Below are 12,203 nucleotides of genomic sequence, written 5' to 3' on the forward strand. Positions count from 1 at the left end.
GGCAGTCGCCATTACTGAGGCATACTGCCATTACTGAGGCAGCTCTAACTATTACTCTATAAGTAAAACCACAAGGAAGTTCACACAGCAGCTGGGCAGTGCCCATGGAAGCTCAGCAATGCCTCTGCTGGCAGACTGTGACTAGGCTACCTCCTCGCTGGGCAGGGCATCTCTGAAAAAAGAAAGTAGCACGTCAGGAATTTATAAATAAAGCCCCACCTTCCCAGGACAGAGCACCTGGGAAAAAAGGCGGTTATGAGTTCTGCTGCAGGAGACTCAAATATACCTGCCCAGCATCTCTGAACAGAACAACGAAGCTCACAGCTCAGCACTTGAGCTCCTATAAAGGACAGGCTGTCTCCTCAAGCAGTTCCCCCAACCCCTGTATATCCAAAGAGTCACCTCATAAAGGAGAGCTCAGACAGACATCTGGCAGGTATCCTTCTGGGACAAAGATAGCAGAAGAAGAAACTGGCAGCAACCCTTACTGTTCTGCAGCCACTGCAGGTGAGACCCAGGCAAGCAGGGTCTGGAGTGGACCTCCAGCAGTCCTACAGCAGAGGGGCCTGACTGTTAGAAAGAAAACTAAAACACAAAAAGAAATAACTTCATCATCAACAAACAGGACGTCCACTGAAACAGAGGCTCCATCTGAAAGTCACCAACTAAAAAGACCACAGGTAAATAAATCCACAAAGATGGGACAAAACCAGCGCAAAAAGGATGAAAACACCCAAAACCAGAACGCCTCTCCTCCTCCAAGGGATCACAACTCATCATCAGCAAGGGAACAAGGCTGGATGGAGAATGAGTCTGATGAATTGACAGAAACAGGCTTCAGAAGGTGGGTAATAAGAAACTTCTCAGAGCTAAAACGTGTTCCAACCCAATGCAAAGAAACTAAGAACCTTGAAAAAAGGTTTGACAAAATGCTAATGAGAATAAACAGCTTAGAGAGGAATACACATGAATTGATGGAGCTGAAAAATACAATACGAGAATTTCACAAAGCATACACAAGTTTCAATAGCTGAATTGACCAAGCAAAAGAAAGGATATCAGAGGTCGAAGAGTAACTTAATGAAATAACACAAGAAGGCAAGATTAGAGAAAAAAAGAGTAAAAAGAAACGAACAAAGGCTCCAAGAAATATGGGACTATGTGAAAAGACCTAATCTATGTTTGACAGGTGTACCTGAATGTGATAGAGAGAATGAATCCAAGCTGAAAAACACTCTTCAGGATACTATCCAGGAAAACTTACCCAATCAGGCAAGGCAGGCCAATATTCAAGTACAGGAAATACAGAGAACACCACAAAGATACTCCTCAAGAAAAGCAACCCCAAGGCACATAATCGTCAGGGTCACCAGGATTGTAATGAAGAAGAAAATGCTAAGGGCAGCCAGAGAGAAAGGTCGGGTCACCCACAAAGGGAGGTCCATCAGACTCACAGCGGATTTCTCAGCAGAAACTCTACAAGCCAGAAGAGAGTGGGGGCCAATATTCAACATCCTCAAAGAAAAGAACTTTCAACCTAGGATTTAATATCCGACCAAACTAAGTTTCATAAGCGAAGGAGAAATAGAATCCTTTAAAACAAGCAATTACTCAGAGATGTCATCACCACCAGGACCGCTTTACAAGAGCTCCTGAAAGAAGCATGAAACACAGAAAGGAATAAACAGTACCAGCCACTCCAAAAATGTACCAAACGGTAAAGAGCATCGACACAATGAAGAAACTGCATCAACTAATGAGTGAAACTACCACCTAGCAAAAATGGTAGGATCAAATTCACATATAACAATATTAACACTAAACGTAAATGGGCTAAATGCCCCAATCAAAAGACACAGACTGGCAAATTGGATAAAAAGCCAAAACCCTTCAGTGTGCTGTATCCAGGAAACCCATCTCACATGCAAAGATACACAAAGGTTAAAAATAAAAGGATGGATGGTCAGTGTTCTGCCTGCTTCTGGACGAGCAAGAAGACTTGTGCTCCGGTTCTCGGACTTCCCCAGCAGCATGGCCCCCAAACGCCAGTCTCCACTCCCGCCTCAAAAGAAGAAACAAAGACCACCTACTGCTCAGGGACTGGATGAGACATCGGCCTCTGCAGGCTTGCCTAAGAAGGGAGAAAAAGAACAGCAAGAAGCAATTGAACACATTGATAAAGTTCAAAATGAAATAGACAGACTTAATGAACAAGCCAGTGAGGAGATTTTGAAAGAAGAACAGAAATATAACAAACTCCGCCAACCGTTTTTTCAGAAGAGGTCAGAATTGATTGCCAAAATCCCAAATTTTTGGGTCACAACATTTGTCAACCATCCACAAGTGTCTGCACTGCTTGGGGAGGAGGACGAAGAAGCACTGCATTATTTGACCAGAGTTGAAGTGACAGAATTTGAAGATATTAAATCAGGTTACAGAATAGATTTTTATTTTGATGAAAATCCTTACTTTGAAAATAAAGTTCTCTCCAAAGAATTTGATCTGAATGAGAGTGGTGATCCATCTTCAAAGTCCACTGAAATCAAATGGAAATCTGGAAACAATTTGACGAAATGTTCAAGTCAAACGCAGAATAAAGCCAACAGGAAGAGGCAGCATGAGGGACCAGAGAGCTTCTTTACCTGGTTTACTGACCATTCTGATGCTGGTGCTGATGAATTAGGAGAGGTCATCAAAGATGATATTTGGCCAAACCCATTACAATACTACTTGGTTCCTGATATGGATGATGAAGAAGGAGAAGGAGAAGAAGATGATGATGATGATGAAGAGGAGGAAGGATTAGAAGATACTGATGAAGAAGGGGATGAGGATGAAGGTGAAGAAGATGAAGATGATGATGAAGGGGAGGAAGGAGAGGATGAAGGAGAAGATGACTAATAGAACACTGATGGATTCCAACCTTCCTTTTTTTAAATTTTCTCCAGTCCCTGGGAGCAAGTTGCAGTCTTTTTTTTTCTTCCTTCCCTCTTGTGCTCAGTCACCCTGTTTTTGAGGTCTCTTTTCTCTACACCATGGTTCTCAACTTATTTTGGGGGGAAATATCTTGAGCAGGATACAATGGGAAAAGAGTCTCTACCCCTTTCTGTTTGAAATTCATTTTTATCCCATCCTGTCTTAACAAAAACTGTATGGAATCAATACCACCGAGCTCTGTGGGAAAAAAAAAAAAAACCTGCTCCCTTCGCTCTGCTGGAAGCTGGAGGGTGCTAGGCCCCTGTGTAGTAGTGCATAGAATTCTAGCTTTTTTCCTCCTTTCTCTGTATATTGGGCTCAGAGAGTACACTGTGTCTCTATGTGAATATGGACAGTTAGCATTTACCAACACGTATCTGTCTACTTTCTCTTGTTTAAAAAAAAGAAAAAAAAAATTAAAAAAATGGGGTTATAGAAGGTCAGCAAAGGGTGAGTTTGAGATGTTTGGGTGGGGTAAGTGGGCATTTTGACAACATGGCTTCTCCTTTGGCATGTTTAATTGTGACATTTGACTGACATCCTTGCAGTTTAAGATGACACTTTTAAAATAAATTCTTTCCTAATGATGACTTGAGCCCTGCCACTCAATGGGAGAATCAGCAGAACCTGTAGGATCTTATTTAAAATTGACATTCTCTATTGTAATTTTGTTCCTGTTTATTTTTAAATTTTCTTCTTGTTTCACTGGAAAGGAAAGATGATGCTCAGTTTTAAATGTTAAAAGTGTACAAGTTGCTTTGTTACAATAAAACTAAATGTGTACACAAAGGATTTGATGCTCTTCTCTCAGCACAGGTCTGCTCACTATGACCTTCCAAGTTTGACTTGTACAACATCACTGTCAAACTTTGTCACCCTAACTTCGTATTTTTTGATACACACTTTGCAGGATGACCTCAGGGCTATGTGGATTGAGTAACAGGATCTGAATCAATGTATTGATACCACCATAGCTGGGAAAGTGGGTAGAATTTGCCACTGGTTTCTGAAAGTACTCACATCATTTGGGATACCAGATTGCTCAATACTTTGAGTATACTGTGCCCTTGATTTTTATCTCCAAGTGGCAGTTTTTAAAATTGGCCATTTACCTGGATATAAAATAATAGTACCTGCCACCACCATCCAACAGACCTGGTGCTCTCATGCCAAGTTATATGTGGGACAGTTGCTGGCATGTCTTCATTGGCTATATAAAATGTGGCCAAGGAGATAGGCTCTCAGAGTAGGAGTCTGTGATGGTTGGCAGTAACTGTCCAAGCTCTCTGGTATAAAGTTCTCAAATGTGACTATGTGAATCTGGGTGGAATAATGGACTCAGCTCTGTCTGCTCAATGCCATTGTGCAGAGAAGCACCCTAATGCATAAACTTTTTAATGCTGTAAAATACAGTAGCTGAAATTAAATGCCACTTTTTCAGAGGTGAATTAATGGACAGTCTGGTTAAATTCAAAAGCTTTTTGATGTATAAAACTTGATAAATGGAACTATTCCATCAATAGGCAAAAGTGTAACAACCTGTCTAGATGGATAGTATGTAATTTCCGCACAGGTCTCTGTTTAGTAAATACTTCACTGTATACCGATCAGGAATCTTGCTCCAATAAAGGAACATAAAGATTAAAATAAATAAATAAATAAATAAAATAAAGGGATGGAGAAAGATTTACCAAACAAATGGAAAGTAAAAAAAAGCAGGAGTTGGAATCCTAGTCTCTGATAAAATAGACTTTAAACCAACAAAAATCAAAAGAGAGAAAGAAGGATATTACATAATGGTAAAAGGATAAATGTAACAACAAGAGTTAATGATCCTAAATATATATGCACCAAATACAGGAGCACCCAGATATATAAGGCAAGTTCTTAATGACTTACAAAGAGACTTAGACTCCCACACAATAATAGTGGCAGACTTTAACACTCCATTGTCAATATTAAACAGATCAATGAGACAGAAAATTAACAAGGATAGCCAGGACTTGAACTCAGACCTGGACCAAGCAAACCTAATAGACATTTACAGCCCTCTCGACCCCAAATTCACAGAATATACATTCTCAGCACCACATCATACCTACTCTAAAACTGACCACATAATTGAAAGTAAATCACTCCTTATCAAATGCAAAAAAACAGAAATCATACCAGTCTCTCAGACCACAGTAAAATCAAATTAGAACTTAGAACTCAGAAACTAAATCAAAACGGCATAGCTTCATGAAAACGAAACAACTGGCTCTTGAATGTTGACTGGATAAACAATGAAATGAAGGCAGAAATAAAGAAGTTCTTCGAAACCAATGAGAACGAAGACACAACATACCAGAATTTCTGAGACACATTTAAAGCAGTGTCTAGAGGAAAATATATAGCAATAAATGCCCAAATGAGAAGCAAGGAAAGATCTAAAATCAACACTCTGTTGTCAAAACTGAAAGAGCTAGAGGAGCAAGATCAAAAAACTCAAAAGCTGGCAGAAGACAAGAAATAACTAAGATCAGAGCAGAACTGAAGGAGATAGAGACACAAAAAGCCCTTCAAAAAAAACCAATAAATCCAGGAGCTGGTTTTTTGAAATGATCAACAAAATAGACCACGAGCCAGATTAAAAAAAGAGAGAGAATAATCAAATAGATGCAATAAAAAATGATAAAGGGGATATCACCACAGATTCCACAGACATATAAACCACCATCAGAGATTACTACAAACAACTCTATGCACATAAACCAGTAAACATGGAACAAATGGATATATTCCTGGACACTTGCACCCTCCCAAGCCTAAACCAGGAAGAAGTGGAAACCCTGAATAGACCAATAACAAGGGCTGAAGTTGAGGCAGTAACTAATAGCCTACCCACCAAAAAAAGCCCAGGTCCAGATGGGTTTACAACTGAATTCTACCAGACATACAAAGAGGAACTGCTACCACTCCTTCTGAAACTATTCCAAATAACCCAAAAAAAGGGAATCCTTCCCAAATCATTTTATGAGACCAACATCATCTGGATACCAAAACCCGGCAGAGACTCAACAAGAAAACAAAACTTCAGGCCAATATCCATGAGGAACATAGATGAAAAAATCTTCAATAAAATACTGGCAAACCGAATGCAACAGCACATCAAAAAGCTAATCCATCATGATCAAGTAGCCTTCATCCCGGGGATGCAAAGCTGGTTCAACACATGCAAGTCTATAAATGTAATTCACCACATAAACAGAACCAAAGACAAAAACCACATGATTATCTCAACAAATGCAGAGAAGGCCTTTGACGAAATCAACAGCCTTTATGCTAAAATCTCTCAATAAACTGGGTATTGACAGAACGTATCTCAAAAAAATAAAAGCTATTTATGACAAACCCACAGCCAATATCATACTGAATGGGCAAAAACTGGAAGCGTTTGCCTTGAAATCTGGCACTAGACAAGGATGCCCTCTCTCACCACTCCTATTCAATATAGTATTAGAAGTTCTAGCCAGAGCAATCAGGCAAGAAAAAGAAATAAAGGGTATTCAAATAGGAAAGGAGGAAGTCAAATTGTTTCTACTTGCAGATGACATGATTCTATATTTAAAAGACCCCATCGTCTCAGCCCAAAATCTCCTGAAACTGATAAGCAACTTCAACAAAGTCTCAGGATACAAAATCAATGTGCAGAAATCACAAGCATTCCTACATACCAATAACAAACTTAAAGAGAGCCAAACCAAGAACAAACTGCCATTCACAATTTCTACAAAGAGAATAAAATACCTAGGAATACAACTAACAAAGGATGTAAAGGACCTCTTCAAGGAGAACTAAAAACCACTGCTCAGTGAAATAAGAGATGACACAAACAGATGGAAAAACATTCCATGCTCACGGTTAGCAAAAATCAATGTGAAAATGGCCATACTGCTCAAAGTAATTTATAGATTCAACGCTATCCCCATCAAGCTACCTATGACCCTCTTCACAGAACTGAAAAAAACCATCTTAAACTTCGAATGGAACCAAAAGAGAGCCCACATAGCCAAGTCAATTCTAACCAAAAAGAACAAAGCTGGAGGCATCACACTACCTGACTTCAAACTATACTACAAGGCTAAAGTAATCAAAACAGCATGGCACTGGTACCAAAACAGAGATATAGACCAATGGAACAGAACAGAGGCCTTGGAGGCAACGCCACACATCTACAACCATCTGATCTTTGACAAACTTGACAAAAACAAGCAATGAGGAAAGAATTCCCTGTTTAATAAATGGTGTTGGGAAAACTGGCTAGTCACGTGCAAAAAGAAGAAACTGGACCCCTTCCTGAAACCTTACACTAAAATTAACTCTAGATGGATTAAAGACTTAAACATAAGACCTAGGGAAAGAGATCCAAGATGGCCGATTAGAAGCAGCTCAGGATTGTAGCTGCCAGCGGAAGCGCAGAGAGTGAGTGGAAGCCACGCTTCCAGATGAATTTTTGTTGCCAACGGATCAGGATTCCCGGCGCAGAAACCCCACAGGTTGCCAGCACGACTCTTTTGGCCAGCATGGCTCTTTTTCTGGTGCCCCGGCGCGGCGGTTCTCAGTGCAAAGTATACAGGACTGGGTGCCCTTTTAGTTGGCATTTGGAGCTCTGGGAAGGCAGTCATCCATTCAGCTGATTGAAAAGGGGACTGAAGAGGGGAGCTAGACTGGGAGATTCCCAGGCAGAAAAGTGCCACGAATCTCAACGCTGCTGTTTTAGCCAGTGCAGTGGGTCGCCGCAGGGGAAATTACACAGATTCTGGTGCCTTTTCAGTGGGTGACTGGAACACCTGGGAGAGAGTCTACCGTTCAACTAAAAATAAAAGAAGAGGCTCTGAGACAGGGAGCCAGGTGATCGGGCTTGGCTAGTCCCACCCCCAACAAAAAAAAAAAAAAAAAAAAGCAATTGGAAGCACTGAAGATTGGGTTTCACAGCAAGCACAGCTGAACCCGGGAAGGTCCAGCTCTGTGGGGGAGGGGTGTCTGCCAAAAGGAAAACTAAGAGACAGAAAAAACTTCATCACCAACAAGCTGAACGTCCACTCAGAAACCCAATCTGAAAGTCAGCAATTACAAAAACGACAGGTGGATAAATCCACAAAGATGGGAAGAAACCAGTGCAAAACGGCTGAAAACACCCGAAATCAGAATGCCTCTCCTCCTACAGGGGATCGCAGCTCCTCCTCAGCAAGGGAACAAGGCCTGATGGAGAATGAGTGTGAAGAATTGACAGAATCAGGCTTCAGAAGGTGGATAATAAGAAACTTCTGTGAGCTAAAAGAACATGTTTAACGCAATGCAAATAAACTAAGAACCTTGAAAAAAGGTTTGAGGAAATGCTAACAAGAATAGACAATTTAAAGAGGAATATAAGTGAATTAAGAGGGCTGAAAAACACAATATGAGAACTTCACTAAGTATGCACAAGTTTTAACAGTTGAATTGATCAAACAGAAGAAAGAATAATAGAGGTCGAAGACCAACTTAATGAAATAAAACGAGAGGACAAGATTAGTGAAAAAAGGGTAAAAAGGAAGGAGCAAAGTCTCCAAGAAATATGGGACTATGTGAAAAGACCTAATCTACATTTGATAGGTGTACCTGAATGTCATGAAGAGAATGAATCCAAGCTGGAAAATATCCTTCAGGATGTCATCCAGGAAAACTTCCCCAACCTAGCAAGGCAGGACAATACTCAACTCTAGGTAATACAGAGAACACCACAGAGATATTCCTCAAGAAGAGCAACCCCAAGGCACATAATTGTTAGATTCCCCAGGGTGGAAATGAAGGAGAAAATACTAAGGGCAGCCAGAGAGAAAGGTCAGGTTACCCACAAAGGGAAGCCTATCAGACTCACAGGAGATCTCTCAGCAGAAACCCTATAAGCCAGAAGACAGTGGGGGATATTGAACATCCTTAAAGAAAAGAACTTTCAACCCAGAATTTCATATCCAGCCAAAGTAAGCTTCATAAGTGAAGGAAAAATAGAATTTTTTGCGAACAAGCAAGTACTGAGAGACTTCATCACCACCAGGCCTGCTTTACAAACGCTTCTGAAAGAAGCACTACACATAGAAAGGAACAACCAGCCTCAGCCACTCCAAAAACATACCAAAAGGTAAAGAGAATCACCATAGTGAAGAATCTACATCAACTAATGGGCCTAACAGCCAGTTAGCATTAATTGGCAGTATTAAACTCACATATATCAATATTAATCCTGAATTTAAATTGACTAAATGCCCCAATCAAAAGACACAGAGAGGTAAATAGGATAAAAAGCCAAAACTCATCGGTATGCTGCATCCAGACCCATCTCCCATGTAAGAATACACAAAGACTCAAAACAAAGGGATGGAGGAAGATTTACCAAGCAAATGGAGAACATTTTAAAAAAAACAAAAGGCAGGAGTTGCAATTCTCATCTCTGATAAAAGCAACAAAGACCAAAAGAGACAAAGAAGGACATTACATAATGGTAAAAGGATCAATGCAACAAGAAGAGCTAATGATCCTAGATATATATGCACCCAATACAGGAGCACCCAGATATATAAGGCAAGTTCTTAATGACTTACAAAGAGACTTAGACTCCCACACAATAATAGTGGGAGACTTTAACACTACATTGTCAATATTAGACAGATCAACGAGACAGAAAATTAACAAGAATATCCAGGACTTGAACTCAGACCTGGAACAAGTACACTTAATAAACATTTACAGAACTCTCCACCCCAAATCCACAAAACATACGTTTTTCTCAGTACCGTATCACACCTACTCTAAAGGTGACCACATAATTGGAAGTAAATCACTCCTCAGCAAATGCAAAACAACTGAAATCATAAAAAACAGTCTCTCAGACCACAGTGCAATCAAGTTACAACTCAGAATTCAGAAACGAACTCAGAATCGCACAGCTTCATGGAAACTGAACAACTGGCTCTTGAATGTTGACTAGATAAACAATGAAATGAAGGCAGAAATAAAGAAGTTCTTTGAAACCAACGAGAATGAAGACACAACATACCAGAATCTCTGGGACACATTTAAAGCAGTCTCTAGAGGAAAATATATAGTTATAAGTGCCCACATGAGAAGAGTGGAGAAATCCAAAATGGACACCCTAATGTCAAAATTGAAAGAGCTGGAGAAGCAAGATCAAAAACACTCAAAACCTAGCAGAAGACAAGAAATAACTATTATCAGAGCAGAACTGAAGGAGATAGAGGCACAAAAAACCCTTCAAAAAATCAATAAATCCGGGCCGGGCGCGGTGGCTCAGGCCTGTAATCCCAGCACTTTGGGAGGCCGAGGTGGGTGGATCACGAGGTCAAGAGATCGAGACCATCCTGATCAAAATGGTGAAACACTGTCTCTACTAAAAATACAAAAAATTAGCTGGGCATGGTGGCGCGTGCCTATAATCCCAGCTACTTGGGAGGCTGAGGCAGGAGAATTGCTTGAACCCAGGAGGTGGAGGTTGCGGTGAGCCGAGATCACGCCATTGCACTCCAGCCTGGGTAACAAGAGTGAAACTCTGTCTCAAAGAAAAAAAAAATCAATAAATCCAAGAGCTGGTTTTTTGAAAAGATCAACAAAATAGACCACTAGCCAGATTGATAAAAAAGAAAAGAGAGAATAACCAAATAGATGCAATAAAAAACAATAAAGGGGAAATCACCACAGATTCCACAGAAATTCAAATCATCATCAGAGAATATTACAAACAACTCTATGCACATAAACTAGTAAACCTGGAAGAAATGGATAAATTCATGGACACTTGTGTCCTCCCAAGCCTAAACCAGGAGGAAGCCAAAACTATGAATAGACCAATAACAAGGTCTGAAGTTGAGGCAGCAATTAAGAGCCTACCACACAAAAAAAGCCCAGGTCCAGATGGGTTCACAGCAGAATTCTACCAGACACACAAAGAGGAACTGTTACCATTCCTTTTGAAACTATTCCAAATAATCGAAAAAGAGGGAATACTTCCCAAATCATTTTATGAGACCAACATCATCCTGATACCAAAACCCGGCAGAGACTCAACAAGAAAACAAAACTTCAGGCCAATATCCATGATAGACAAAAAAATCTTCAATAAAATACTGGAAAGCCGATTGCAACAGCACTTCAAAAAGCTTATCCACCACTATCAAGTGGGATTCATCCCAGAGATGCAAGGCTGGTTCAACACACACAAGTCTATAAACGTAATTCACCACATAAACAAAACCAAAAACAAAAACCACATGATTATCTCAATTGACACAGAGAAGGCCTTTGACAAAATTCAACAGCCCTTTATGCAAAAAAACCCTCAATAAACTCGGTATTGATGAAACGTATCTCGAAATAATAAAAGCTATTTATGACAAACCAATAGGCAATATCATACTGAATGGGCAAAAACTGGAAGCATTCCCCTTGAAATCTGGCACTAGACAAGGATGCCCTCTCTCACCACTTCTATTTAATATAGTACTGGAAGTTCTAGCCAGAGCAATCAGGCAAGAAAAAGAAATAAAAGGTATTCAAATAGGAAAGGAGGAAGCCAAATTGTCTCTATTTGCAGATGACATGATAGTATATCTAGAAGACCCCAGCATCTCAGCCCAAAAACTCCTGAAACTGATAAGCAATTCAGCAAAGTCTCAGGATATAAAATCAACGTGCAAAAATCACAAGCATTCCTATACACCAATAACAGACTTAAAGAGAGCCAAATCAAGAAGGAACTGCAATTCACAATTGCTACAAAAAGAATAAAATACCTAGAATACAACTCACAAGTAATGTAAGGGACCTCTTAAAGGAGAACTACAAACCACTGCTCAACAAAATAAGAGAGGACACAAACAGATGGAGAAACATTCCATGTTCATGGTTAGGAAGAATCAATATCATGAAAATGGCCATACTGCCCAAAGTAATTTAAAGACTCAACGCTATCCCCATCAACCTACCATTGACCCTCTTCACAGAACTGGAAAAAAAACACCTTAAACTTCATATGGAACCAAAAGAGAGCCCACATAGCCAAGTCAATTCCAAGCAAAAAGAACACAGAAGGAGACATCACACTACCAGACTTCAAACTATACTACAAGGCTACAGTAATCAGAACAGCATGGTACTGGTACCAAAACAGAGATATAGACCAATGGAACAGA

At 40.1% G+C, this 12,203-nt stretch overlaps 1 protein-coding gene and 1 pseudogene across 10 annotated transcripts in view; one reads left to right on the top strand and one right to left on the bottom strand.

Moving 5' to 3' along the window:
- ITGB3BP (integrin subunit beta 3 binding protein) overlaps positions 1–12,203 on the bottom strand; it is a 108,375-nt gene that overhangs the window by 74,822 nt on the left and 21,350 nt on the right. The window lies entirely within an intron of this gene.
- LOC100414294 (protein SET pseudogene) lies at positions 1,938–3,016 on the top strand (annotated as a pseudogene).

This window comes from Callithrix jacchus, chromosome 7 (assembly GCF_049354715.1).
Source record: "Callithrix jacchus isolate 240 chromosome 7, calJac240_pri, whole genome shotgun sequence".
Classification (NCBI taxonomy): domain Eukaryota; kingdom Metazoa; phylum Chordata; class Mammalia; order Primates; family Cebidae; genus Callithrix; species Callithrix jacchus.